Here is a 15323-nt window from a genome sequence, read left to right on the forward strand (position 1 = left end):
CTTTTTTTTTGTTATATAAGCCTTCCATTTATACAGTGATTCTTTCTAAGTTTGCTTTTATGGACAGTTTTCATTTATATCATTTTTCCCATCTGTTCAAGTTCTGCAGTTTCTTGTCCCCCTTTATTATTAATAAACTTCAGAGATTTATACATGAAGTATGATATTTTTGTACAGTCAAAAATTTGGGAGGGCTGGGTAGGACATTTGCCTTGCACCAAGCCAACCTGGGTTTGTATCTTGGCATTCCATATGGTCCCCCAAGCACAGCCAGAAGTAATTCCTAAGTGCAGAGTCAGGAGTAGGTCCTGACCATCACTGGGCACAGCCCTCAAACAGTCAAAACAAAAGAAAGTTTTTCTTTCATCATAATTCTGCTTCAAGTTTGTATGTTTCAATGTTTCCTTACTAGTATAAAACAAACAACAATAATAAACAAATCACTCAAGAATTGTTTTGCATTTCTAATCTTTAATTCTCAACATCTCATTCACTTTCCAGTTTTATCTTGATTTTTATTTTCACTCATCTCTAAAATGATTTTACAAACATCAACAATTTATATGTCATCACAGCCAAAGGATTTCCCTGTTTTAACTCTAAGAATTATCATTATTCAACACAATACTATTTACTTTTTACTGAAAATTTTCTCCTTCTCTTTCAGTGCACCATATTATCTTGGATTTTATGGGGTCTATTGGTCTTGCCTTTGCAATGAAAAATATAGATAGTGAAAGGAATGGAGACAAATCTTCATTCTCCAGAAATGGAAGGAAAACAATTCCCATCTCCCTTCCTCCTAAAAAATTTCTAGTTTGTGTTTCATTTGAAAATTTGTCCCATTTTTCCTTATTTATTTCATACAAAATTTTGGTTCTTTGAATTCTTCTTTCAATTAATTGTGACATCTACAGTAGTCTCAGTTAATGAGTTCAGTAAAGTTAACATATATACATCTTATATATGTATGGTAATTTATGTCTTTTACTTTATATTTTTGTTTTTTGAGCCACCCCAGTGATGCTCAGAGCTTACTTCTGGTTTTGTACTCAGGGTTAACTCCTGTAGGAGCCCAGAGAGCTATGTGGGGCATTGGAGAGCAAGCTCCAGTTGGTCAAGTGCAAGTCAAGTGCTCTACCCACTATACTGTACTATCACTCTTTCCCCTATAGATTTTGTGAAGACCCACTCCCCTCTTGCAATACTTAACATCAGCACAACCATTTCGGAAAAAAAGCAGCTCTTGCCAACCCTCAGTTGAACCTGCAACACTATGCCACTCTTGCCAACCCTCAGTTGAACCCGCAACACTATGCCAAACATCAGCTGTACCAGACACCCATTTAAGGGAATAAACCGAAAAGCCAGAACTATCCCTCACCCATTTATGGGAATAAGCCAAAAAAGCAGAATTACTCCTGCATGAAGTCAGTGGAGATAACTACTGAATCAATTAAAGAAAGTCACCAGGGAGTGGTATGATATAATCTGGAAAGCCCCTTGCATTCGTAGAGTATAAAAGGACCCTGGAAACAAGGGTAGGTGTCGTGCTCCTACTAGGGGAGACAGCTCTGACCGGTCAGCTTTCTCAGCCATTTCAGCTTTCTGAATTCAGCTTGCTAGACTTGTGCCCAAGAAAGCTTTATACTACAAGTTTGTTGCTTTGTGTGGTTTCCCAGATCCCCAACCCTAACATTTTTCATTTTGTTAAAAACCAAATCCTTTAATATAACTTTTGATTTACCTGACCACTGATGTTCAGTTTCATTGACTAGTTTCTATTTCTTCAGTGAAGTCTTAGTTTTTGTTCGGTGTCAATTGTTTCTATAAGTGATGTCATTCTATTATTTCCAATTATTGCTTATACACTAGTATTTCACCAGAGTTCCAACACAAATTATATATGCAGCTATATATTGCAGAGAGAGGTCTTATTGATATTTTGCATTTTGGAGAAACAAATAGAGCTTCTTAATATCTGTACTCATTTTATATATGTGACAATGATAATCAGTCCATCAAAACACAAACAGTCTGTTCTTCCTGGTTTCCCCATTTCGAGAAAATATTATAATCCAGTCAATTGCTCAGGCAAGAAATTCAAAAGAAATTCAAACAATCTTTATATTCACCAATGATCTGTCTTTTTCCCTGAAGTTTCTAAAATTTATTAATTTTTATGGTCACTATCACATCATCTCCTGCCTTGCTCTATCATCTGTCTTGCTTGTTATTCCTAATTTTATTCTTCTACTTGCCATTTGTTATCAAGTATCAGATGGAACTTTTGGTAAACAGAAATCATATAACATTACTTAAATATTTTTTGTTATTCAATATCTTTTATACTTGTTATGATAAACTCAAATTCCTTATTTTTGCATACATACTCTTTCATCTACTTCCTTAAATGATTTATTTTACTAATCTTTTTCTGATTTACAATGTCTAAGTTGGAGAGATCTCAGTTGTTTCAGTTAATAAATCACAAATATTTTCTCTTCTCAAGATTTCCGCTTACTGTTTCCTTCATCTGAGTGTTTCATCCGACTTTTTATGTTTGGCCCTCTTGTTTAACCATAAGATTTCAAATCACTTTCTTTAGAGAGGTTTTTCCTTGACCTACCTAAAATAGCCTCATTTCCTCCTACTTTTCATCACACTACTCAGTCTTCTTTCTTCACGTTTACCACAAGCCATAAAATCTATTTTAAAAATTTTAAACTGACTTTATTTGTTCATTATCTGCCCAACTCTGCCCTTCCCCTTCCTCTGTAGAGTGACATATACCAGGAGGTAAATACTTTGCCCTTCCTTTTCATGTTTAGATTCGTGGGCCCAGAAAACACCTGGATCATAAAATCACTTAAAATTCTTTCAAAATGGAGGAATAAATTTTTTATAAAATTCTTCTTTATTTGGCATTGTAGCACTGTAGCACTGTCATCCTGTTGTTCATCAATTTGCTCGAGCAGGCACCAGTAACAACAAGTCTTCATTGTGAGACTTGTTGTTACTGTTTTTGGCATATCAAATATGCCATGGGTAGCTTGCCAGGCTCTGCCATGTGGGCAGGATACTCTCGGTAGCTTGCTGGGATCTCTGAGAGGGACGGAGGAATTGAACTTCGGTTGGCTGCATGCAAGGCAAATGCCTACCCACTGTGCTATTTCTCCAGCTACTAAAGAAGATGAAATGCAATTAAATTTATTTTTATTCTCTATTCTAGTCTATTATATTCATACAACAGAGTACTGTGCTTGGTCCAGAATAAGTATTCAATACATTGTCTTCAAATAAATGAATGAATGAATGAAGAAATATAATCTTCATATTAAAGAAGATTCTAACTTTACACTTGACTCTGTATGTCAACTGGGAGGTCCATTATTTGAGTTCCATGAGGATTGTGGCACTAAATATATGGTATAGTATGGGCTGGGCTGAGTCAGAAGATACGAAATGAATAGTTATCAGTGACTTGGTTAGAAGGAGTAAATGGACAAAGCAAACTATTGTACTCCTTTTAGTTCTTAGGTAATTTTTAATGGCTAGATTTTGACTAAGACATAATATACAGTATCCTAAATTACATCAACCTATAATGTTATAATGTTAGATTTCTATGTTCTTCTCAATTTAATACACTGTGTTACAAATTTAGTAATGGAGCATTTTGTATTATGCTTCCTCTAACCAGAAATTTTCCTGAATAGAGGATAGCTGTTTTTATTGGCTGTATGGTAATTTATTCATAGGTTTTATTTGAGTTTATTTTGGTCATTATAGGAATTGAATTATACTACCTAAATCAGGATAACTTTTCCTTAATCCCAAATTCCAAAATATTCTCAATTAAAAATTTAATGCAATTTTACATTTCTGGGAAAGTTTAATAGAAAGTATGTAAAAAATAACAGATATCTGATATATATTTTGAATATTTTTTCTGGAAGTCATGTAAAATATAAATCATACAAAATTTTGAGAAGACTTGTTTTATTCCATTCATGTTTCTTAAGCAAACATATACACACACATAAACTGTGGGGTTGGAGCACATTTACAGCCATGAGAACATGTGTCTCAAGTGTGGCTTACCCTAGTTGGATTCCTGGCACCAGGTGATTCCCTGAACATTGCAAATATAGCTCAGGAGTACTGTCAGGTGTGGCCATAGAGGGATCCTGATACCACTGTACCATTGGGGTGTTCTGGGTGATGCCTCAGCACTTTGCTGATAGAGAAGCTCCACACTTCAGAGAATCCTGACATTGAACCACTAGGCTGTTGACTGAGAATCACCAGATTGCCTCAGGTGGCACCCAGACCAATGAGCATTGCTTGGGAGAACCTAATCCTGGAAGAAAACCCAGAAAACTAAGCTACTTAAAACACATTTCAAATGCAATGGAAATATGATGGTGCAACCAGCTCTTTTAGAAAAATACAGCTTTTAATGAGACAAATTGAACATAAATTTAGACTCTAAGGTTCAGATAAAATAAATTTTAGGGACAATTTGGAAGATATCTTAGACAAAGTAAAAATTACTTATTCTAAATTTATTATGACATGTAAATTTATCTTAGTTACCTGGAAGTATTTCATCTGCAAAATAATGGCAGGTATATTAATTCTTTGGTTTATTCATAAAACTCAGCTAGTCACTGAACAAGAGAATATATGGAGGCAAAATCAAACCTTCATGTGTTACTCTAGTTAAAACTTATATTCACATAGAAAAAAAATTAAATACTTTGTTCCATGGATTTTAAAAAAATATATCATATAGTTATTGATTAGCTGAATGGCTATTTCTGCTTCCTTTTCTCACTTTCTATTTCCTTATCTAGGTGAGTTTTATGGCTTAATTATTAGAACATATTTTTTTAAAAAATGATAGGTTAAAGAAAATAATATTCTGAAATCTAGAAACCTTTCAAATTCATTGTTATCCTTAGAATTATTTGTTAATATACTACCTTAATTTTTTCCTAATACCTGAGATTGTATATAAAATTTTAAATGGAACATGAAATTTTCTTACTTAATTATTATTCAAAGAATATTGTAACATATAATGGTGAGTATATGGAATATAGCTACATATAAAAATAGCTCTAGGAAAATTATAACACCATGCTCAGATCATTTATTTTATTTTTGGAGGAAGAAGCGATATAACTTATCCAATAGTCTTATGATATAGGCAAAGAATTATTTTTGGAACCACACAAGGTAATGTCAGGGCTTACTTCTGTCTCTACTCAGAGATCACTCTTGGCAGTGCTCCAGGGACCATCTTGGTGTGTTAGGAATTGATCCTTTGTCAGCTGTGTGATGATAGGCAAGAAACCTACCTACTGTAATATCTCTCCTACTTCTCAACAATGTCTTTTCTACCTGCAAAAACGAACTGGAAGAAGATAAAAAGAAAAGCAAATTATTTTTTTCTAAATGAGAAAATGGAAAATTAGAAAAATGTTTCATAGTGAATTAATATAAAAACACAAATAGTCACTCTTCTTTTAAAATACTGAAAACTTGAGTTTATCTTGCCTTTCATAGTATATGAAACAAATACAAAATTATCTAAATAAAAAGTCAGAGCATTTATATCTTATTTGAAATGCATCCAAACCACATTAAGAATGGTTAGTAGAGCCAGAGCACTAGCACAGTGGCTAGAGCATTTGCCTTGCACTGGCCGGTCCAGGTTCGAGCCCTGGCATCCCATATGGTCCCCTGAACACCGCCAGGAGTAAATCCTGAGTGGAGATCCAGAAATAAACCCTGAGCACTGCTGGATGTGACCCAAAAGGCAAAAAAAAAAAAAGAATGGTTAGTAAAGAATGATTAAATAGAAGAGAGAGAAACAGAAGGCCAGAGAGATAATATCGCAGGTAGGTGCTTACCCTTACCTTGCAAGCTGTTGACCTGAGTAAATCCCTGATACTCCATATGGTCTCCTGAGCACTGCCATGAATAATTCCTAAGTACAGAACCAGGAGTAACCCCGGAGCATCAACAGGTGTGCCCCCCCATCATGCAAAAAATATAAATAAATAAGAGAAGCAGAGCTTGAAGTTGATATTTCTTGTTATACTTTTTCTGTTAAGCAAAATAAACCAGAAACGTTACAATCTACCTTTCCTATTGCAAATATTTAGTTTTCTTAAAGGCACATACTTTCTCTACATTTCAATCAAATATATCATATTTATTTTAGTAGGTTAATTTTCTTTTACAATTTCATGTTCTAGAAATGACAACTGCTATGGACTGAAATGATTACATTTCTCCATAATCCACATTGAAATATTGAAAGTGTTTTCTCCCTCCCCTGGGCCTCCCACTGTATCCCTCCTTTCTTTGAATGCAATCTAAGAATACCTTCACCAGACACTAGATTCAACACATTGATCTTGGGCTTGTTGATCTCAAGAGTAACAAAAATAAACATGTATTGTCTAAAGCATCTTTCCTTTGGTATTCTGTTATAAGCAGCGTGAATTGACATGGTTAAAATTATCTCATAATTATAGAATTTGCTGACAGCACTTTGTTGTGCCCAAATATATTTCTATGCTCAGTTACTCATCACCAAAATGCAGTTACTTATTCAATATTGCAACTACTTAAACTCTGAAGATGTCTTGCGTGTTTTTTAAAGTTTTTAATTGAATCACAGTGAGATGCACAGTTGCAAAGTTGTTCATGATTGAGTTTCAGTAATATAATGTTCCAACATCTATCCCTTCACCAGTGTACATTTCCCAACACCAATGTCCCCAGTTTCCCTCCTCCACCCCTGTGTTTTTTTTGTAATCTTTGCTCATATATCATTTTGACATTGTTGGGTATTTTTTCAACGGGTATGTCAATATGTATTCCCACATAAACCACTTAGTAGATCATTCTCTCATGTAATCTATAAAATCTGTGAACAATGACTTTGATCACCTCAGAATAAATGGATTTGCTCAGTTTCCATATTGTGGTGATTAGGACAGGCAGATCATTGAGTGCTGGAGACCTCAGTCAAAGAAACAGTGGGCTTGCCCATGGTATAAGATCAAAATAATTGGATAATCACTAAACAGTAATAATGATTATCTTACTGAAATAGTCTATTGATCTGCTACATTGTGAAGGAGTTATTCAGGATATATGGTGATTTTAAGTGCTTTATAAATACTTTAGGAATTCAGCAACTTTGAATTTGTCTTGTAAAATTTTACAGTCTTTTCAAATTATGTTATGTAACAGTCTGAATTTACTTTCAAATTAAATTGTTAGTTGAATAATTTTGTTTTGATTTGAACATGCCCAGAAAGCATATTTTGGTGTGAAATGTCAAAGCATGTTTTTCTTCCCTACATGAAAGTAGTTCGCAGATTTGGTTGACATTTGATATAAAGTGATTTCTATAGTTTGAGGCCGAAGTTAGCTTCAATTTTAACCTTGTTGTGATTATGCATGTTTATGGAAAATGAGTTGAAATGTAGAACTGCAATCATTGTCTATATTTCCCAGACTTTGCCAGGCCTAAATGTCTTTTTATTTAGAAAATTTTCCATGCCTTTGGGTTACAAAGAATCAAAATAATGTAAACTGGTACATTTTTATTTGGTTGACTCTGTAGTCAGAAGGCAATAACTATGAGCTTTATTCATGATACATTTTACATGGACTTTGCCTATGGCTCTTGGAGCATAATGACAAAGTATCAGGAAGAAGGTAATAAACTAGTCTGGAGAAATGGGTTTTAGGCTTGTGCTCAAGGGGAGAAGGGTAAGAGATCAGAAAACAGTTATAGTGTTTAAGAGTACAAAGAAATGTTAAGTGGATTGGGGGTGTTCACAGTTAAAATGCCCTGCCTGGTTGAGATGTGTTTAGCAGCAAACAAAATACTTATAAATAATTAAGATGTTTGAAGTGTCTTGGTTTTAAGTAAAATAAAAGAAACTGAAAATAAGACCTTAGCCAGTAATCAGAAGAACTGAGACAGGACCCATCTCCCAAAGGACTGGCAGTTGGCTGGAGTCAAGCAGGTTTTCAGGATCTTGACCAAACTGGCAGGAATTCAGAGTGCTTGTACCAGATATAGATGGAATAACAAACTAGAAAATAGGGCAAAGTCCAAATTTACACACAAATGGAGGGAATACAAATATTAGGTTTTTGTGATTCACTTATGGAAATTCCATCTGACTTCAGACCCGTTTATTACCAGGGAGATACTTCCTCAGGATGATTCTCTTTAGCTTGAAGAGAGGACACTTAGACCTACAGTGGAGAGGTCTCCATTACTGCTTTTGTGTGTGGTATAAGCTAAAGTGACCAAAGTTGTTCAAAGAAGTGGAACCATTTCAATTTCCTATATATATATACACACACACATATATATATATATATATTTGTAATTCATTAATATTGACAAAATGAACATGCTCATGTAAAGGAACAGAATATTTTCAGTACCACAAAAGTTTCAATAGCTACCTCTTTCCACTACTGACTTTATCCAAACTACCACCCATCTGATAATATTTGTTTTGTGTTTGTTTTAATGTTATGTGAAGCAAATATTACAATATACATTCTCATATTTGTTTTTTGTTGCCCAATATTATACTTGTGGGATTTCTCAGTGGTGTGTTTTGTCATGGATAAATTATAATCACTGCTTTGTAGTATTTCATTTTATAGATATACCATTAGTTTTTTCACTTCTGCTGTTAACGACCATTTAGATACACCCTTAAATTGGGCTATTATATATAATATTGCTATATATGTGTGTGTATATATATATATATATATATTCTTGGGCTAGAGAGATAGCACAGCGAATAGGGCATTTGCCTTACATGCTGCAGACCTGGATTCGATTCCTCTGCCCCTCTCAGAAAGCCAAACAAGCTACCAAGAGTATCTTGCCCTCATGGCAGAGTCTGGCAAGTTCCCCGTGGTGTATTCGATATGCAAAAAACAGTAACAAGTCTCACAATGGAGACGTTACTTACTAGTACCCGCTTGAGCAAATTGATAAGCAATGGAATGACAATGACAGTGACAGTGATAGATATAGATATATATATATATACATATATACTTATATACTTATGATATATATATACATATATATACTTATATACTTATATGTATCTTTGAGCTGATGTACATATCTCCGTGACTATTATAGAGTATAATTATTAGGCTATATAATAGTGGAACTTACAAGGATGCTGGGGCTGGAGTAATAGCACAGCAGGTAGGGCGTTTGCCTGGCTTGCGGCTGACCTGGGTTCTATTCCTCCGCCCCTCTTGGAGAGCCTGGTAAGCTACAGAGAGTATCTCACCCGCATGGTAGAGCCTGGCAAGCTACCTGTGGCGTATCCGATATGCCAAAAACAAAAACAACAAGTCTCACAGGGAGATGTTACTGGTGCCCACTCGAGCAAATAAGTGAGCAACAGGATGACAGTGACATGACAGTGACAAGTATGCTATTGAAGATTATAATTTTCATGCATGGTCAAACAAAAAGATTTATATTAGTGTAGATGCATTACATTTTAGTCTATTCTATTATCTGTACAACATAACTATTTGTCTGCATTTAGCCACAAGTTTGTAAATGAAGTTTTAATTTAAAATTTTAATTCTTTTTCTGATAGATACTCAATTTTCCAATAACTTTGAAAAATAAATTTTCAAACATATATCTACTTTTAAGACTATCAACATATGAAATGATAATGTAGCAAAATATAGTTTCCCCTGCTTAATAAGTTGATCATGATGGGCTGAAAAGATAGTATAGGAGATAAGGCACTTGCCTTGCAAGCAGCTGATCTTGGTTCAAATTCCTGACACCATATATGATCTCCCCAGCCCTGCCAGGAATAATGCTTGAGCACAAAGTTAAGAATAGCTATGAGCACTACTGTGTGTGGTCCAAGCTAAAGATGACCATGTTAAAACCTAACATTTCAGAATAAGTATCTATATGTGATTAATAGTAAACATTTACATTAAAATTCTATCTGCTTTACAAAAAATTGCTGGGATAGTAATTTCCCCATTCACCATTTCTCCTTTTATTCACATATATCTAATATGGCACTTTGAAGCAATAAACTAATAGTAAAACAACATTATTTAGTGAAATTTTATTGAGATTTCCTTGGATTTTACCTAATTTTTTAAAAGCTTTGAATTATTATTATTTTTTGGGGGGTGGCGTTTGGTGGGGGTGGGTCACACTTGATGATGCTCAGGGCTTACTCCTGGCTCTAAACTGAGGAATTACTCCTGGAGGAACCATTACTCAGGATACGATATGGGATGCCAGAGAATGGCCATATGGGCTATATGCAAGGCAAATGTTCTACCCACTGTACTATCACTCCTACCTCAAAAGCTTATTATTTTTTCATGAATCACTGTGAGATACACAGTTACAAAGTTGTTAATGATTAGGTTTCAGTCATATAGTGTTCCAACACCCAACTCTTTACCAGTGTACATTTCCAACTACCCATGTCCCAAGCTTCCCTCCCGCTGCCCCGATTCCCAGCTTGACTCTATGGCATACTTTTCTTCTCTCTTCTTTCTCTCTCTCTCTCTCTCCTATTGGGCACTATGGTTTGTAATAAAGTTACTGAAAGGGTATCATGTATATCCTTCACCTTCTTTCAGCACTCAGTTCTTGTCCAGAGTTCTCATTTTCATTTATCATAGTCCTAGCGATTCCATCGCTGTCCTAATTGTCTCCTTCCCACATACACACACATGTGCCAAGCTTCCAACCATGGATGAGTTCTTCTGGCCCTCGTTTCCTCTGTCCTTGGGTATTAGTCTTATACTGAGTTTTACATATCTTACAAATGAGTACAATAATTTTCTGTCTATCCTTCTCATTCTGATTCATTCCTCTCAGCATGATACTTTCATGGTTTTTGCATACAAATATGCCATGAGTAGTTTGGCAGGCTCGCCCATGCAGGCAGGAAACTCTCTTGGTAGCTTGTCAGGTTTTCCGATAGGGAGAACTAGGCTATAAGATGTCGGGAGCTTGGTTTTATAGTCTCTGGATTTTGGCCATTGATGAGATTACAGGGTGCTGGGGGCAGTTTCTGGTTGTGACCACCTAGCTACTGGAAAATGGGTGATCTAGGCAGAAGAGGGTCTCATTCCCCTGACCCTTAAAGAGCCTCCAATGTGGCACCCTTGGGAAGGACAAGTAAAGAGAGGCTTCTAAATTGTCAGGGCTAGGATGAATGGAGACATTACTGAGAACGCTTGAGAAAATCAACGATCAATGGGATGTTGATGATGATGATGATGATGATGATGATGATGATGATGATGATGATGATGATGATGATGATAATTTCCATGTCCATCCATTTACAAGCAAACTTCATGACTTTATTTTTCCTGGTGGCTGCATAGTTTTCCATTGTATAGATGTACCATATTACCTAATTCTTTTTCTTTCTATCCCTGGGTCTTATCCGTAATTCCACAATACATTTAGTCATTATAGACCCAAACAAGTTTCCCTTAGTATCATCAGGGTTCACTCCTGAGTACAGAATGAGGGGACAGAGGCTAGAGAGGGTAAGGTGCTTGCCTTATACATGACTGACCTGGGTTTGATTTCTAGCACCCCAAATGGCCTTCAAGCACCCCCAGGAGTGACTCCTTACTGCAGACCCAGAAGTAAATCCTGAGTACCACTGGATATATGGCCCAAAAGTCAAAGAACAAAAATGAAACTCATTGTCTGAGTGCCTGTCGTGGGAGGGACTGCACTGATTGGCACAGGGAGAAAGAACTAAGACGCATCTCTTAGGAGATGAGAGAGTAAACTGTCATTTTTTTTTCTTTTTTCTTTTTTATTGAATCACCATGAGATACAGTTACAAAGATTTCATGTTCGAGTTTCATTCATACTATTATCAAACACCTATCCCTCCACCAGTGCACATTTTCCACCACCAATGTCCCCAAGATCCCCCGTTCCACCTCTTCCACTGCCTCTATGGCAAACAATTTCCCCCTGGACTATCATTTTTGACTAGTTTATTTCTTTCTCTCTCTGTCTCTCTCTCACTCTCTCTCTCTCTCTGGTCACACTCACTTATGCTGGTCATGCCTAGAGAAACTTGGCGGACCGTATATGATGTTGGAGGCTAACATCAGATTGGCCTCATGTAAGGCAAGTGTCTTCCCTCCTGTACTACTCAGCCTCATTCTGCTCTAGTTTTTATCATGTAATCATGCCTGATTTAGAATTAGCTCAGCCTTTTTTATCTCTATAAAATTTAAAATTAGATTACTAACTTGAAATGACTTCTTAAAATGTAGATAATGCCATTAAAATATCCCTCCTTAGAACTGCTTATGCTATGACTCATGTTTTTTATTTTGTTTTTTATATTAATCTGGTTCTGTATTTTAAAATATTTCTTCCTTTTATTTCTTTTTTGACCCACTGAATTTGAAAATAATTTATTAATTTGAAATTTGCAAATTTGCTAAATATTCTTGTTATTAATTTCTGCTTTCTTACCATTGTAGTCAGAAAAAATTCTTCATATCGTTTCAGTTTTCTTAAGATTTATTTTTGTTAAATAATATATAATATAGCACTGTAGCACTATTGTCCCATTGTTCATCGATTTGCTAAAGTGGGCACCAGTAACGTCTCCATTGTGAGACTTGTTGTTACTGTTTTTGGCACATCGAATAAGCCACGGGTAGCCTGCCAAGCTCTGCCATGTGGGCGGGATACTTCAGTAGCTTGCCGGGCTCTCCAAAAGGGACTAGGGAATTGAACCGGGTTGGCCACGTGCAAAGTAAATGCCCTACCCATTATGCTATTGTTCCAGCCATATGTGTATGTATATATATATATATATATATATATATAATGTGTGTGTATATATACCATCATCATCTTCATCATCATCATCATCCCATTGATTGTCAAATTTCTCGAGTGGTCTCAGTAACATCTTCATTCTCTGTGTTGCTCTCTTCTGGGATCTGGCTTTTAAGTCCCGGGATGCTGGCTGTTGACAGGATTACAAGGTGCCAGGGAAAGTCCCTGGGTGTGACCACCCAGCTACTGGGAAATGGGAGATCTGGGTAAAGGAGGCCCAGTCCCGATCTGAGCAGCCTTGGAGATCTCAGTCCCCAGGTCCCACACACCTGGGTTCCTCTGCCGGTACCTTCATGTGTGAGGCTTGTCCAAACGTGTGGAGAGCGGCCTTGAGCATGGCTGTGGCTAGGCTCTGGAAGTCTTTCACCATTGGGAGTTCTGCTCGGGGTGGAGAGGGAAGCTGGAGCCGACCCCCTCCGAGGAGGCCCTGGGGAAGACAACCAGGCGCGTGGGCAAGAGACCCTTCATATGTATATATACCATCCTTAATAATATTTCCGTGTATTCATACAAAGAATGTATGTACTACTACATTGGATGGGATTTCTGAATGTATCTATTAGGCAGATTAGTATTTTTGAGTCTGCTAATTCTTTGTTAATTTTTCCTTTTTGTTTATTTTATTTCTGGTTTCTTTTTTTTGCCACACATAGGTGGTCAGGACTTACTCCTGGCTCTGCACATAGGGATCACTCCTGGTATGGATTAGTGGACCATTTATGGTGCTAAGGATCCAAATCAGGTCAGTCATATGCAAGGCATACTCCCTTCACACTATGGTATGGCTCTTTCAATGATCTATCCATTGTTCAAAGTGCAGCATTGTGTTACTCTACATCTCACCTTTCAATTATAAATATTTTCTTTCAAATTTTTGGTGTTTAATGTTGAATCATATATGTTTGGAATTGCTATATTCTCTTGATAAGTGAATACTTTTATCATCATATAACTATCACTTATGACATACAAAAGCTGTATTTGTATTCACTCAACTATCTATCCTATTGATATGTTTTGTGTATATATGTCCTTTAATGGGATGGGCTCCAGCTTCCCTCCCCGCACCGAGCAGAGCACCCAGAAGCTCAGTGGAACCTAGCCATAGCCATGCTCAAGGCCCCTCTCCACACATTTGGACAAGCCTCACGCATGAAAGTACCGGCAGAGGAACTCCGGTGTGTGTAATCTCATCAATGGCCAACATCCATAAACTTAAAAGCAAGGTCCCAAAGCGGCCTCGCAATATCTTATAACCTACTTCTGCCATTGGAAGAAACTAGCAAACTACTGAGAGTTTTCTGCCCACATGGGACAACCTCACAAGCTTCCCATGGTGTATTCATATGCTAAATCCAGTAACAAGTTAGATCTCATTTCCCTGACCCTGAAAGAGCCTCCAATGTGGCATTGTTGGGAAGGCAAAGTGGAGAGAAGCTTCTAAAGTCTCAGGGATAGGACGAATGGAGAGGTCACTGAGCCCACTCAAGAAATCAACGATCAATGGGTTTTCATGATTCATGTGATATGTGTGATGTCCTTTAATAAGAAATAGTGAGTCTTAATACTTTTTTTCCCTTTAACTCCCAGGTTTGATTTCTCTGTCCCTCTCGGAAAGCCCAGCAAGCTACTGAGATTATTTTGACTGCAGGGCAGAGCCTAGAAAGCTACCCGGGGTGTATTCGATATGCCAAAAACAGTAACAACAAGTCTCACAATGGAGACGTTACTGCTGCCTGCTCAAGCAAAACGATGAGCAACAGGATGACAGTGACAGTGACAAAACTTTTATTACAGAATAAAACTGTTTTACATACTACAATTGCAATAATAAGAATATTCTAAGTTTTGGGAGCCAGAGAGATATTAAAGTGGATAAGCTGAGCTCAATTCCCAGCTCCCCCTATACCAATATAGCAATTCCAAACATGGTCTCCAAAGACCGGCAGGAATGATTCCTAAGTGTGGAGCCAGGAATAATCCCTGAGAACCAGCAGGTGTAGCAAAAGAGAGAGAGAGAGAGAGAGAGAGAGAGAGAGAGAGAGAGAGAGAGAGAGAGAGAGAGAGAGAGAGAGATACAGAGAGACAGAGAGAATATTCTAGGTTTTCACTGTCACGGTCACCCCGTCGCTCATCGATTTGTTGAGCAGGCACCAGTAACTGCTGCATTATAAGACTTGTTGTCATAGTGGGTAGGGCATTTGCCTTGCATGCGACCAACCCAGGTTCGATTCCTCCATTCCTCTCGGAGAGCCCGGCAAGCTACTGAGAGTATCTCACCTGCACGGCAGAGCCTGGCAAGCTACAAGTGGCATATTTGATATGCCATTGATTCTAGGTTAAGATTTTATATTTCTCT

Source organism: Sorex araneus, chromosome 4 (assembly GCF_027595985.1).
Source record: "Sorex araneus isolate mSorAra2 chromosome 4, mSorAra2.pri, whole genome shotgun sequence".
Classification (NCBI taxonomy): domain Eukaryota; kingdom Metazoa; phylum Chordata; class Mammalia; order Eulipotyphla; family Soricidae; genus Sorex; species Sorex araneus.